Source organism: Gymnodraco acuticeps, unplaced genomic scaffold (assembly GCF_902827175.1).
Source record: "Gymnodraco acuticeps unplaced genomic scaffold, fGymAcu1.1, whole genome shotgun sequence".
In the NCBI taxonomy this organism is placed as follows: domain Eukaryota; kingdom Metazoa; phylum Chordata; class Actinopteri; order Perciformes; family Bathydraconidae; genus Gymnodraco; species Gymnodraco acuticeps.
The window spans coordinates 824,358-839,185 of record NW_022990299.1 but is presented as its reverse complement, the minus strand read 5'-3'; positions in this window follow the sequence as shown (position 1 = coordinate 839,185).

Genomic DNA, 14,828 nt, shown 5'->3' with positions numbered 1-14,828 from the left:
ACCGGCTTTGTAAACCTGAATGACCAGGGCAACGACTTGGCCATACAATTAGCTTTCATCGCCCGTGCCCGACTTTTAGGCCAGAAACGCTTTATTAAGGGAACAAAAACAGAATCAGTAACATGCTCTCAGGATTAATTGCAGGCCTCATAGGTGTTTTAGAGCATCCGTTTTCCTGCGTTGAGGCCCCCAGGGGTGTTGTTTTCTCTGCCACGGTGTTATGAGGACATTTCTAGTAATGAAAAAAAACAACAGTGTGAACCTAGCCTGCAGTCCTGTGCTGGCTCCCTAGGGAGATGAGAACATCTTATGAGTGAGGTCTTTCAATAATGGAGTTCTCTATTAATCATCTCCCTCACATGTCTGCTTTTATTTCCTTTAGAAACCATTCTTCTCAACCAGAAAAAAAAACAACCTTCTGCCACAATTTCTCAACTATCTCTCTTCCTTCCTGACTCATAATGGCACATGAATCTCTGCTCCGAATACCTTGGAATACATGGAATCCATCAACAATTACACGCAACATGGCATAGAATGGTTCTCTGGAGCACAGAGCTGTTATTTGCCTTGATACAATTATTTCATTTTGAAGAACAGATGCAATTAGATTTGCAAGATGGTTTGCATGAAATTGGGAGGAATCAAGGTCCGGTCAAATGTTCGCTCTGGGTCCAATTATATACATCTTCGTAGACCTGGCATTAAACATCGTGTTTTTATTAGCTAACCAAGATAACCAGTCGTAAAAGCCAAATGTTATTCAAAAAACAGAGCCATTTACTAATAAAGATGCTCATGTTTTAGCTCTAGTTATTTACATTCATTCAATAATAAAATCATCATCAGATTCAATTGTTGGTAGAACAATGTACTGATGTATTATTATACTGTACAACTACTCCAATCAAATTTTGAAGAGAGCTCGAGACAAGCCCATTGTTCCTGAGAATTATGTACTCGTTTGACGATTATACTCTTTAAAATATGTCTAATTTCAATGCTCAGTGCCATAATGTTTTCCTTATCAAAGACCGTACGTTTGAATAGTGGAAAATATGTTTTTTTAATTGTTAGCATTGAGCAAAGAAGGATGTAATTGAATGTAATTGGCAGTTGTCAAAGCTTCAAGCTATTGGGTACAGCCCTATTTAAGTATTTTGCCATCAAGCAAAAGCTATTCCACCAGATCCTTTTTATTAAACCAAGTTATTTAGCAAGGCTCAATCTGGCTGCACTTGAGTGACTGCTGTATAATTGGCAAGCATCCAACCTCACTGTATAAACAAACCCTGAGGAAATACGTCAACGTGTGCCTGAATGTGATTGGAAATGAAACATTATGGATACACGCATACAACAAGAAGGAATCAGATTCTTGATCAATTACAGCCAGGTTTCATACAGACCCTGTTGGATATTTGTTCATCTCCAGTGTGTTTGGAAATGGTTTTTAGCTTGCTTGCCCCAGATTGTCTCTAACTTGCTTGCAACCTTAAAGGTCCCATGTCATGGCCATTTCTACTGATCATAATTCCATTGTTGAGGTATACTAGAATAGATTTATATTGTGCAATTTTCCAAACTCACATTGGTTTCTCATACAGCATCTCTGTATAGTATGTGTATTCACTCTGTCCTACACGGCTTGTTGGAGCTCCTAACCCCCCCTCCCTGTGAGCCCACTGTGTTCTGATTGGTCAGCTCGCCCACTATGTTCTGATGAGTTCACCACCGTTACAGCGGAACATCAGTGATTATGTGTCACAATGGCGTTAGCAACCAGGAAATGACACCAGTAATGACAAACAGGTGAGAATGCTGCGTGGGGTCTGGGTGGCGTGTTGGCGGGACGTTGCACGGCTCGCTGCTGCGAGGAGCGGACAGTTTGAGCTGGGTTCATTTCCTGCTTGCTGCGTGGGGTCTGCGAGACAGCGAGACATCGCGAATGGACGCGGGAAGGGGGGGGGGGGGCATGCCGAGTGGGCTGTAGCCCCCCCATCTGCGGGGCTCCACCAGCACCCGTCAGCAGTCATTATAATTGACCAAATATGCCTCACAGACATTAGGAGGTAAATCCTTTAACGATTGTAATGAATTGCAGAATGATCTTCTTTTTTTTCCTTCTTTTTAAAACTAAGCAATGTTATCAAATTAGCCATGAGGTTGGCAAGGAATACCAAAAATTGTAGTGGAAACCAAATCACTTGTATTTCCAAGCAACAACTTGTACCTGATCACAGCCTCCTAGACACAGGGCTGCACCGAATGTAGCGACACTGAGGCAGGTTGTGTGACAACTTGTCCTGCTCATCATGACTTATTTACCTTGTTTACTCTGACTCTTCCCCAAGCAGGGGCACTGTGGCAGGAGGAGGGGGGGGGTGGCAGGCTGAATGATTCAGAGCCCCAGCGCTCAGCAGGGGCCCTGAACATGCCAGGGCTTTTACATATTTATAGTCGGAGGTGTTGCTGAGCTGTTTGCGGTGCCCCAAAGGTCAAGGCACCGTAGGATCATGGCATTTAGTGTTACCTCATGTATACTTTGTCACCCTTTACAAGCACTGAGAAGGCTTTGTTACACTCTCACCCATAATGAATGAGAGTGCATGTGGATAGCACATGGGTTATTTTAGGAAGTCCGTTTTGGATAATGACAAGCATCTTTGTAAAGTGCAAATTCACAATGATTTGTTTGGAGAGTCGGATTTGATTGTTTGGAAACAAGACTTAACAAAACTACATCTGCATTTGCCAAAAGCATATTCATGCTGCCAAAGTCTGAATGGTGAGCTATCACTTCTTAAGAGTTCACCACTACAGATACAGCAGTTTCACATATGTTCTTTATGTGTATAGTGCACGCCAACAGTTAATCGCACTATTTCCTGTCATTCTAGGACCCTGGTGAGCAGATGACTGATGCCCAAACAGCAGACTTTCTAGAGAATATGAAAAAGAAACACATAATATCCTAGACTCTACTGATGAGTTGCACATGTTCAGATAGATTGATCTTGCGAAGGACAGGCAACTTCAAAATAATTTGTCTTAATATTTTAGGTTTTATTTTGTAAGGATTTCAGAGTCCTATAAGTCTTCTGATTAGGTTCATCTGATCAGCGGCCAAAAAACTGGATTTCATCAAGAGGGATTGAGGTAATTCTGCTGCTTGATTGGTTTGGCCTGTGTCTTCTAGGGCTCTCTTGGGGGAGTGAGCGGATGCTCATCATGTGTGCTGCTTCTGCAGATTTCAAAACAAAAATAAAAGAACCCACAAGTCTCCATTCAATTGGATTACTTAATTTGCACATCACATGATATAGTGTTGTTGTCCGTACAAAAACTCTGTATTTTTAACCTATTAAGCAACTTTGGTTTTATCAGCTGATGTCAGTCTACACTGGTATGTGTTGTGGCAATTTCTAACATGTGTCAAAGGGCTTTTATGCTGTGTTTTATTGTGTGTGTTTATCATAAACCGTGTCTGTAAGGCACATTCCATTCAGTTTTTACGGGAATATAAAAATTGAATTGAACGTTTTGTTTTAGAGTCCAGCAACATCAGAAGCTAAATGTTTATTACCCAATTGAAAAGGAAGCAACTTGAACAGACCTTTCCAGGCAAATCATATTTCCTAATTATCCTGACATATTCCAGACTACATGGTGCTAATCAGCAGTCGAGAGTGTTCGGGGCATAAAAGAGGGGAAGGAAAAGAGCATGGTGGATAATGCACACCTTCTTAACTGAAGGTTTATTCTCAGCCGCCGTTGCCTTGGTGAGCCAGCCCCCGCTGCGTGCAAAAGCGTGCTACATTGTCAGTTCACCAGGCTTTGAGAAGCTGCAGCATCACACAGAGCTAAATGGGCTCCCCTCTTAGCGTACAGATGGCTGTGGCGAGGCCCTAGTGGAAATAACACTAAATAAAATTCTCTGAAAATTCTCTCTGAGGATGTGACAAAAGAAAGCGAGGCTACCTTGCCACCTGCAACGTCTGGCACCTCTCTCTCTTCTCTGCCAATTAAGGGATGAGAAAATAGCCAAGCCTCCAGGCTTAGTTTTGCATAATAACATTTGCATAAAATGAGACCATCTGTTTTGAAACCTTTAATTTTGACTGCTACTTTAATGTGTTAATGCTGTGAGCTCTGATTCGCTACACCCTTGATTTCCTTGTGGGCATTGCTACTGAACAACAAAATGAAAGAGGTCTGGATCCCCATTAAACACAACACAGCCACAGCTCTGTTTGCAGTAGCATGGCAGTTTGGCACATCATCCTAATAAGACAGTGACCTGATTAGTTGTATGCAAATTATGTATGTCAATATTGGCACAGAGAAAATGACATGCAAGTCAAGATAATAGTTTTAACTGGCTTCATTATTTTAATCTAAAATATTGTTAAAGTAGAGCACTAGTTTATTATAACTGTGTTCTTATTTTTAATTGTTTTTTTCCACTCGCCATTAGTTAAGATAAGCTTGTACTCACCAAATAAAAATTAAATAAATATAAGAACATTGCGATATCGTCCAAGAGGCTATCGGGTGGCTGTGCTTGCAAGATACTGAACCTTAATTACTTCTGATTGCTGTGTAAATGTATGGCGTGTGTGTGTTTTTATTGCTCGTAATAAGCATATGGCAACGAGCCTCCTCCAACACTGTATGAATGGGTGATTGCTTTGATGTAAAGCACTCTCAGTGGCTGCTAAGACTAGAAGGGCTATTTTAAATGCAGTCCATTAAACATTAATTTATCATAGACGGTTAAGAGTTCATAGCCAGTTTGTTAACTATAGTATTAAATCAGTTGGTGTTGGCATTGGCCTCATTTTGTTTGTGCCGTCTCTAAATGATTGTCATTGGCATACAATGCATACCTACATGCGCAGCGCCTCACACAGCCCGCCTCATTCAGAGCTTCTATCCTCCTCTTGGCACCGCAGGAGAAATGTAACAAACGACAGAGTGCGGGCACTTCCAGAGGGGTTTTTATACAAGCTGATGACCACTCGGCAGAGGCCCACTGCCATGTGTGTCTCGGGAACTGCCAGGCGCTGTCTAAACGTGCCTCGTAGGGATCCTCAACAGATGGTGGACATGTGCGACAACTCTGTCTCTTCCCTTGGTTTCACAGTCTAATGCGAACCCTTTTTATGAGTAATGACTCAAGACTTAATCGTCACGAGTTCAGCACGTATTAAACGAAAGGGGGTTATCACTCGCTACGATTCAGTGCATATCCAGGCTTTTCATATTTATTGTTTTCGGTAACTTGTGCCTGCCTCTGGCAACCCAGCATGCACTTCACCTCAGGATGCCATTACTGTTCATCCTGCAGCAAGTTGCTCTATTGATTAGAGAGGCTCACCCAATTAAGAAAAGATCTGAAACACCCGGCTTGTGGTTTGCAGGAGAAGGGTGAGGGACCGTCTTCTTCTCCGAGGCAATCAGGATGACAGCCTTCTTGGCGACTCCCCGTCCAGAAAGCTTATTTTCAGATTTAACTTAGCATTTATTTTTTTTAACCACAACAAAGGCTCAAGTTAAGCTCTTTACTCAAGAAGAGGCATGATTTGAAATAGCTGGCGGTTGTCATCACCGCATTTCAAGATCTGCAATCAGTTTTCCTTTATCTTCTTTACCACTATACACTCCTTATAGGATTATGGCGCCATATATTTGAATACATTACAGTGGAAAGTCAATCCGAATGATAGGGTTAACTTCCATGTATGTCAATGCATCAGCTTTCCTTTGATGTTAGGGTCTTCCACTTTACTTTTGTACACCTCTTTAGTTTCACACAGTACCCAATTGTTATAATTAAAATAATTGGAATAATTACTATAATTAGGAAATCAAATTCATAAAGTAAACTGCAAAATGCTGCTTCTCGAGCTCCAGTCTGGGGGTACGATCTCTATTAGTGACACCATTCACCACTGAGGTGTCTCACTGTTTATTGAAATGGTTTAAAACACAGCTGCACAACCTTTCTTATACTCCCCTGCTAATCAATTGTTACCATTCCAGTCATTATAATAATAACAATTAGGCTTACTGGGCAGAACATAAGAATGCAGACCATACTGTGAGACTTTATCAGGAATTCTGAATATGAGATTGACTTGTCAGGTGGCCTGTTGGGTGCAATTCAATTATCTCTTTGTTTTGCTGCAGGGAATGAACAGAGAAGATAGATTTGAAACACAGTGAAATAGCAGGAGACTGCTGCTACGATAAAAGGTCAATAAAAGCAACAGCGTGAAAGAGAAAAGTGATTAGCAGTAAAACTAATAGATTGTGGAATATGGTACTAAGGGAGCTATTTGAGTTGCTTTGTTTCCGTCTGAAATGGGAGTTTTTAGGGCATTTCTCTACTTTGTGTCTTTTGGAAACAATCTCTTTTCACTCCTAATGCAAAAGTGCAGTTCCTTGCTGTTTTCCCTGCATTTTGATGTTCCAGATCACATCCTCGCACTGTACAATTCCCATCTCTCCTTTAGACTTCTCCGTGCTGACTCTGATTTATTCATCATATTTGTTTTTCATCAAACATATTGGATTATTCTCAAGATGAGGAGTAGAAGTTTAAAAAAAACAGATAGGAGCTCCGTCTTATTTTTCTTAGCATTCCGAGAACCCAGGTCATCTTCCAAGAACCTGATGTTATCCGAGTCCACTCTCCAAATGCAGATCTCGTTCAATCACCCTGTGATCATCTCCTCTCCCCTTATCTCCCAAAGCTTTCTCTTAAAAAACCCACAGCAGCCGAGTGTGCAGCGCTCACAGTGATAACGGGGAATGGAAAAAGAGTTTACCTCTGCTGTATTGTGCCAGTGTTAGCACATTCCCATTGAAGTGTTGTCTGAGACTGGAAACGGTGGGCATATGGGACACACTCCTCTGCAATCCAATATTCAAAGAGATCTTACATAATTCATTTTCCCTCTGTTTTTGGAGAGCCATCCTCAAAGTGTCACTGGCAGACCCTTTTAATTTGACAAGCCTGTGAAGCTGGAGTGCAAAATCTTGACGGCTTGGCTTGGCAACTTCTCACGGGACGGGTTGATATTGGGATGATAATGAGGCACTCTTTTCAAAAGAATGGATGAATTAATAACTAGTCATCAGTCTGGGAGGAATAGTTCAAAGGCCGTCATAATCTATTGGCTCATATAGCGCCGCTTCCAAATGAGAGGAAGCATCATTTATTTAGGTCATAGACTATCTTTTGGTGAATAAACGCTGAGAGTTTTTGCTGGAGGAAACAAACAGAAAACAACATCACTGAGAATAAGTTCAGATGGAAGTCAGCACTCAGCAGCTGTGATTTACCACAGATAAGTGACAATACGTGTGTGACATCCAGGAGGAATCTGCACATGTATGTTGATTATTCTTTTGTGGCATTGTTTAGTAGCAAAAGGAGGTTTCTTGCAGATGCTCAATAAGAAAGCTTGAAACTATGTTGTTACTATTGTTTACTGCATTTGTTGTTGATAGTTGTAGGGTACAGCATTGTCCACTGGCAGCACATGGGTTGGTCCCATCTTTTCTATTACTTAATCAATGGGTATTGCTCTTGTTGTCCTTAGCAAAAAGCTACAATTGAATTTTGACGTTCTTGAAAACTATGCTATTTTTATAATAAGGTCTTTGGGTAATACAAGCTTAAGATATTTAAACGTTGTGCTCCATGACATAAAATACATCAATAAATACCCCACCCTTGAATGTCTGAATCTTTAACGACGTGTCTTTTAAAAAGGTGGTTGTGACAACATAAAACAACTACACATCTAAATCTGCCGTTAGCTTAGCGGTGTTGACGTGAAGTGTTGCGACGTAGTTACAAAGTTAGTTTGGCGCATTATGGTTAGGGAAAGACCAGAGTTACTGTGAGAAAAAAACAAAAACTTGGCTCATGACCACTTCACACTGATACTAAATGTAAATCTTCAATTGGAAATGGCTCTGGAGTGTCTGCCAAGTTGATTTCTCTCTATTCATCTATTATTTTATCTGTGTGCCAGTGAGCCCTATTCCACTGTCTTTTTCAATTCAATCCAGGCACTGTGGCTTTAAGTATGAGTTGGCCACATTACTGATAGCGATATTTACAGATTATTTATTTTTCTTTTGATGATCTTGCAGTGATTTTCAACCAGCACGGATACTGGTTATCATTTTCATTCCAATCATCCACACACACTCTCCTCTGTCCCTCACAGCCATCATTTCTAGGTCACATTACGTCAAATCACTTGTAACCGCAGCAAATGTATACTCAACTCGCCCAACTTTTTCAATCAAAACCTCCTTGATAGAGCAGAGCAGGCTTAGGCACACTGAAAATTAGGGATGCACGATATTGGTTTTTTGAAACCAATACTGATAACTTCCTGCTTCTCAAGACCGATACCGATAATTTAAAAAAATGTACGCCACTAATTATTTTAACGCGATTAACGCATGTGTATTTTTTTTCTCGGCCGCCCTGTAGTTTCAGAGCGCATCGAGTTTAAAATACCATCTACAAGCTGATGCTGACAGCCCCGCTCCTGCCGCCCGCTTGTGGCAGACCACACCCCTCCACGCTCACCGGCAGGCACCGACTGGCCATATGGAGGACCGGGAGGGTGTGTGTATGTGTGGCCCGAGCGAGAGAGAGACCTTACGTGCATTGTTGTTGTTAGCATCTGGTACTAGCTAGCTGCGCTAACGGATATACGGAGCTGTTTAAAAGCAAACAGAGGAGCGACATTTCGCCACAACTGCGCCGAGCACTTGAGTTTATGCAGGAAGCCAGACAGTGGGACATTGTACGAAAAGTCAGCACACTCAGCACGGATAGTGCGCAACATGATTGCAGCGTCCAGGCAGCTCCGGTTCGAGCATATGCCTTGAGTTGCACATAGCTCCAACGCCCATACCACCGACGACATGTTTGTTTACTGTCCTCGCTTCACGGCCGCACACCATTTACGTCACAGCCAGGCATGAGTTAGGGAGCGCTGGATTTGTGAAGAACTCCCCTCTTCCTAAACCACTAATACCACAGTACTGGCAAAACGGGAGGAGCCGAGTGAAAAACAAGCGCCCCTCATCCCAATCCACCCACACCGCAGTATTTTTTTTCTTTTTTTTTACCCAAAAAATATATTGTATATTATTGGGGCTATTAATACTGTTATCGGGTTTATCGGGATGACGTCATAATTCCTAATATCGGGCCGATAATTATCGTGCATACCTACTGAAAATACATTACATGTTTGTTAGCCAGCACCCAGCTGTATCTCGTTCCTTCCCAAGCGCTCCCAAATTAATTTGCTTTGGCCAAATAGTGTGCACGGAAAACATGTGAGCTGTTGTTTGGATGCTGCTGTCCCCACATGAGCCACCTGTATTTGTCTCAGGACCCCCAGACAGCTGCAACTCTCACAGCTGGGGGAGAGAGGCCATTAGCATGCAATTTCACCCCTCCACTCCCTCATGTCTCTCCTCCATTAAACAACTTCCTTCTCACTTTCCTGATGGACAGTTTTTCTACTTCTCAATCCTGCTTTGGCATACCAATACGCGAAGGCTCAAGGGATGTGCTTCTTAGGTTGCATGTCCAATAGAAAGAGAAAGAAAGTTGATTCAACATACAGTATATGTGAGGAAAGTGTTTCTCAGCCATTATCCACCCACTTGGATACATTTCAACTGTATGAAGACACAGCGTTTGAGTGTTTTCGAAGCTTAGGGAAGAATAGCAACTTGCTTATTAGACCACTTTAACAATTGACTTGCAGGCAGCAAACAATAAGCCAAAAATATACAAGCCAATAGGGAAGAGCGACAGCATTATGCACACTAAGCCGTCATTCAATCCATCATAATTGAATATCTGCCCCATCAAGCAGAATCATCCCACATTGTCATTGTTGACTTATTGTTAAACTCGATGAATGAATGTTGTTGATACTGCTGAATTTTAATTCGGAGCCATGCTCGGTGTATACAGTAGCTTCGTGGACAACATTTGACTGGATGTGTGTTTGCAATCTGTGAGATTGGGCTTAAAGCTGGCTGGTAATCATTGAGCCTCTCTTGGTTAATCATTTACTTGGGTGTGAAGCAGGATACTTGGCCAAGTAGGCAATATGAATGGCTACTGGGAAGATAAGCTTGAAATGCAGTTCCTATGTCACTGTGCACAATAATCCCAGCACTGCAATCGTTCACGTCTGCTATTGAAATGAACAGATGGACTCCCACGCATGCTGCACAGAGGGGACGGATAAAGCCTTTTTCTGCATGCTGCGACATTTATTTATTGACTGTTGGACACGAGGGAAGTAGCGTGGAAAAACAATATCCAACCCAGTGTAGATATTGTTCCAAGAATGTTGAGAAAACATGTAAGGATAGCATTTTGCATGTAGAGCATGCGCTACCCGGTTCAAATAGTTCCTTACACTGCTATGGCCCAACTCTCTTTTTAAATACAATGTTATTGCATTTTGCTTTGATGAAACCGAACCTGCTGGTTGTATTTTCGTTCATTTTTGGGGGTAAAATTGTCAATGTGCAACCAGTGTGACACTGATTGAAAAAAAATGCATGCCATCCCAATTATTCTTTTATTAGAATGCTGCTAATGTAATTTGGCATTGTGTGCTTGTGGAATAATTTTCAATATAATTCTGAAATGGATGATTCTGTACCTTCTTTTGAAATAGATCCAGACACAGATTTAGGTTGAAACAGGGTAGGTGACAAAACATGTCAAATGGATTACTTTTCCAGCTCTGCTCAAGTCTTAAAAAATGCTAAAGTTAAATAGATAACTGAATGTATCTATACAAAAATGGCCAAGCATATGAAATAACTACATTGAGGCCTGGGACATCCCATAAACATTCATAATACATATTCTGCAATATTTGAACACTTGAAATGACCTGAAAGAAATACAGCTAGTATTAGGCATATTGTTCAACAGGAAAAAAACAATACGCTTATTGTTTTTTGGTCATGATAACACCGTAGGCCAGACTTTAAGTGCAGAAACCGTAACAATGTTTTGTCACTAATGCTATTGTCTTCATTGTAATGCATTTTGTATTTGTTATCTTCCCAGTTCTCTGTGGTGAGAGCAGTAGCCATCTTTGTTTGTACATAATTGTATTTTTTAATGTTCATTCTTTATCTGTTTCTACTGGACATTGCACATATTTCATTCTCAAACTCCATATCAATCAAAAGCCAACACGTTCATGTTTACATGTTTTTAGAAAAGCAGCTTAGATTTTAGTGACGCAATAATTCAGGAAACATAACATCACTGAAGTGCAACATGCTGCCTATTAGTGCAACACATTAAGGAAGATAAAGCAACTTCTGAAGGGATTGCTTTGCCATCAAAAGATTTGATGTATTACATTAGTTAAAAGGACACGGTACTTCCACATACCTTAGCAGGTTGTTGAATAGGACTTTGCGTACAGTATTTAGTTAAAATGTTCAATTATTTTTTAAACACGTTATTAATTATTGTATATGTATATCAATTATTTTATTGAGAAAAGAACACATGATGTATTTGACCCACTTTGCAGCCTGTGTCCCTGTCATACAGTGTTAACTTGCATACCTTATACAAACACCCAAACTGGCAAACCATACACATAGCCCACCTCTGAAATAAATGTAATCATCCTGTATCTCACACCCAGTCTTTTGTTGTATAGTGTTACCTTTTGTTATCAATCAATCAATCAATCAATCAATGTTTATTTATATAGCCCAATATCACAAATGCTACATTTTTCTCAGTGGACTTCACAGTTTGTACAGAATATCAGTATGACACTACGACACCCTCTGTCCTTAGACCCTCACATCGTACAAGGAAACACTTCCGGGGAAAACCCACAGTTTAAAGGGGAACATGGGAGAAACCTCAGGGAGAGCAACAGAGGAGGGATCCCTCTCCCAGGACGGACAGACGTGCAATAGATGCCGTGTGCAAAAAAACAACAGTTTTTTGTCATGATGAAATGTTTACGTGTCGTTGCCACTTGTCTGTATTAGCCTGGTTGTCAATAGTAAGCTCACAAGTAGATATCGGTGTTGTTGTTTACTGATAAGGTAGATACGTAAACCTAATCAGAGGCAGCTTTTATTCAAAGCTAGAGCTGTGCCTCCCAAGTGCTACATCTGCATAAAATGACACTTGGGATTCCCGGTCTATGTGCCGCTGCAGTGTGTGGAAACATTGTTAAAGATGAAAGCAAAAGAAAACACATGAATGCTTGTGGTCTGCTATCAGCTCTTAGATTGTAGCTCGTAGTTTGGTATCTAACATTTTGCCAGAGCCTATTAGTGTAATTAGCTCCTGTGCTGATCTCTCTGCTAGATAGATCTTCAATGGAGCCATTGACCTAGAATAATGTGAATGCGCTGCAACATAATGAAGGCGAAAACACATTCAAAGACTACCAAGACACTGAATTTCAAGTAGGTTCTAAGGGTCTAACTTCTTTTATGTCTGAGTTGAACAGAAAAGAGCATAACATCATGTTTTCTGCTTGTGTCTGGCTCTTTTATCATTGTATTCTTTGTTAGGCAGACATTTGGGGTCATCTGAAGAAATGATTTAACATTTGTAAAGCAAACAATTTCCGATATTTCCAAATAAGGACAGTATGATGGGTTAAAAGGGACCAGTTATCACACAGTCACACGTTTCTTTTCTCCAACACAAGACTTGGAAGCAGACATTCCACTTAAATAGCACAAGTCTTCATTTCCCTCTGGAGGAGACACATGTCTTATAATCAGCCAGCAGCACACAATCCAGACATATGGCGCTTTCATTGCTCTGCTCTTGTGTCAGCGCTCATGCAAGTGGAGATTTCATTGTTGTATTTTACTGTTTTTTTTTCTTCCTGCAAGAGAGGGTGGCTTATAACAGGAATAATTAGTGACTGTGATAAATTGCAGTGAGCCTCATCCCAAGAGGCCAGACTAGAAGTCTTACTCAAAGAAGACAGCCTTCCACTGGCTTTTAAATGAGCTATTTTTACCCTAGCAGTCAACAGGCAGTTGGGGGATTTCACTATGTTCTGCTTAGTCTTTGGAAAATACTCTATAATGACTTTGTGGTACAGCTGTGTGCAAATTAAGATATCACATTTAATTAAGTCTTGCAAGAGGCAGACATTACAGTACAAGAGTTGGTAATATGGCCTCCTAACTACATAAGTGTACATTCCCTGCTCTGATGTTATCTTCATGACTTCTCTATGTAGGGTGACCAGTTAACAACAAACAAAATGTGAGACATTTTTGTTTGGACAATGTGGGACATTTCAAACAGTCTAATGTCTGTCTAACTGAAAGAACACAACATTTCTACTTTGACCCATATCTCATAACATATCTATTTGTCCTGCTGTTGTTTGAGTAGCACGAGTAACACTCAATCATTTCTTCTTGGGAAAAAATTCGCAATGGTAGGCCAAAAAAATATATCATTTTAAAATCCATAAATCTTTCCTATCTCAGTCTGAAGCCACTCCGACCAGACTGACATGGGCAAGCTTCATGAATTGTTATTCGTTGCCAACCTTGGGGCCTTCAAAGCCTTTTCAAATGGCATTCTGGGATTCAAAGCTCTAGCTACAATACAGGCAAAGAGTTTCACTTCATTTGTTGCCAACACTGGAAGTCTTTCACCTTTTTATAATGGCGTGTGCATGCCCAAAATGACCTCTGATTTGCAACAGTCTGCAGTCACATTCTAGATTTTCTGAAGCAGAAGTCTAGTTTTCTCTCCGACCACTTGAATATGCTGAAAAGATGTTATGGAATTCCTGTCTTATGACACACAAAATACTGATGTAATGCACATAAGTGAAACAGCAGATCCACAGTGTTGGTGTTGATGTCAACGTAGGAATTTGAATGAAGAATTATAGGGTCTGAATGCTGCTCTGTGACCCTGATTGCCTTTCAGAGTGTTGCCACTCTGTGACCTGTGGAAGAATCTTTTTTTCTTTACTGTAAATAACCCACCAACATCTATAAGACTACATACTGATTCATGAATAATGGAAGTATTGTTGCTGCAGCACAGAGGGAGTTCCCTAACAGCTGGAGACATAACTGTAATAACAGCACAGCAACTACAGTATAGGAATAGCGTGACAATCCCAAGATTCCCATCCCTACCTCCGGGCAAAATGAACATTAAGTCAAACACTAACTCTATCCAGACTACTCTTTATTTGTTGGGTGGCCTGTGATTGGCTAGCTACGTTTGTTTAATGCAACATATAAGACATATGGGCCAGTGTGTATACTTCATGGAGCCAAGTTTTCTTACATCCAATAGGAGTTGGTAATGGTTAAAGTAGACTTAAAGTGTTCAATGCCACACAAATCATCAGGTTAGCATACTGTAAGATTTTGTTCTTGTTATTTTGTACCATTAGATGTTAAATGCTGCACATTGCCAAACAGTACTGTATAAGTGGTGTTTTGTCGAAAGAATACATTCTCATGTGATCATGAAAACATCCAGTGATGATGTCAGGCCGTCTGGCTGTGAAGGCACACCGGCAGACACAAACTTTTGAGTCCAAAGTTTATGCAATGACTCATTGTCTCTGCAAATATTATTCTAGCAGATGATTAGCTCCATCTGCCATTTGCAGTCAGTCCCCCTCTATTGACCAGCTAATTCTATTAATTTCTTCTTTGAAGTGCTGTGAGAAGAACTCCAAGGTTGCTCATCAGAGGGCCCCTTCATCCTGGCA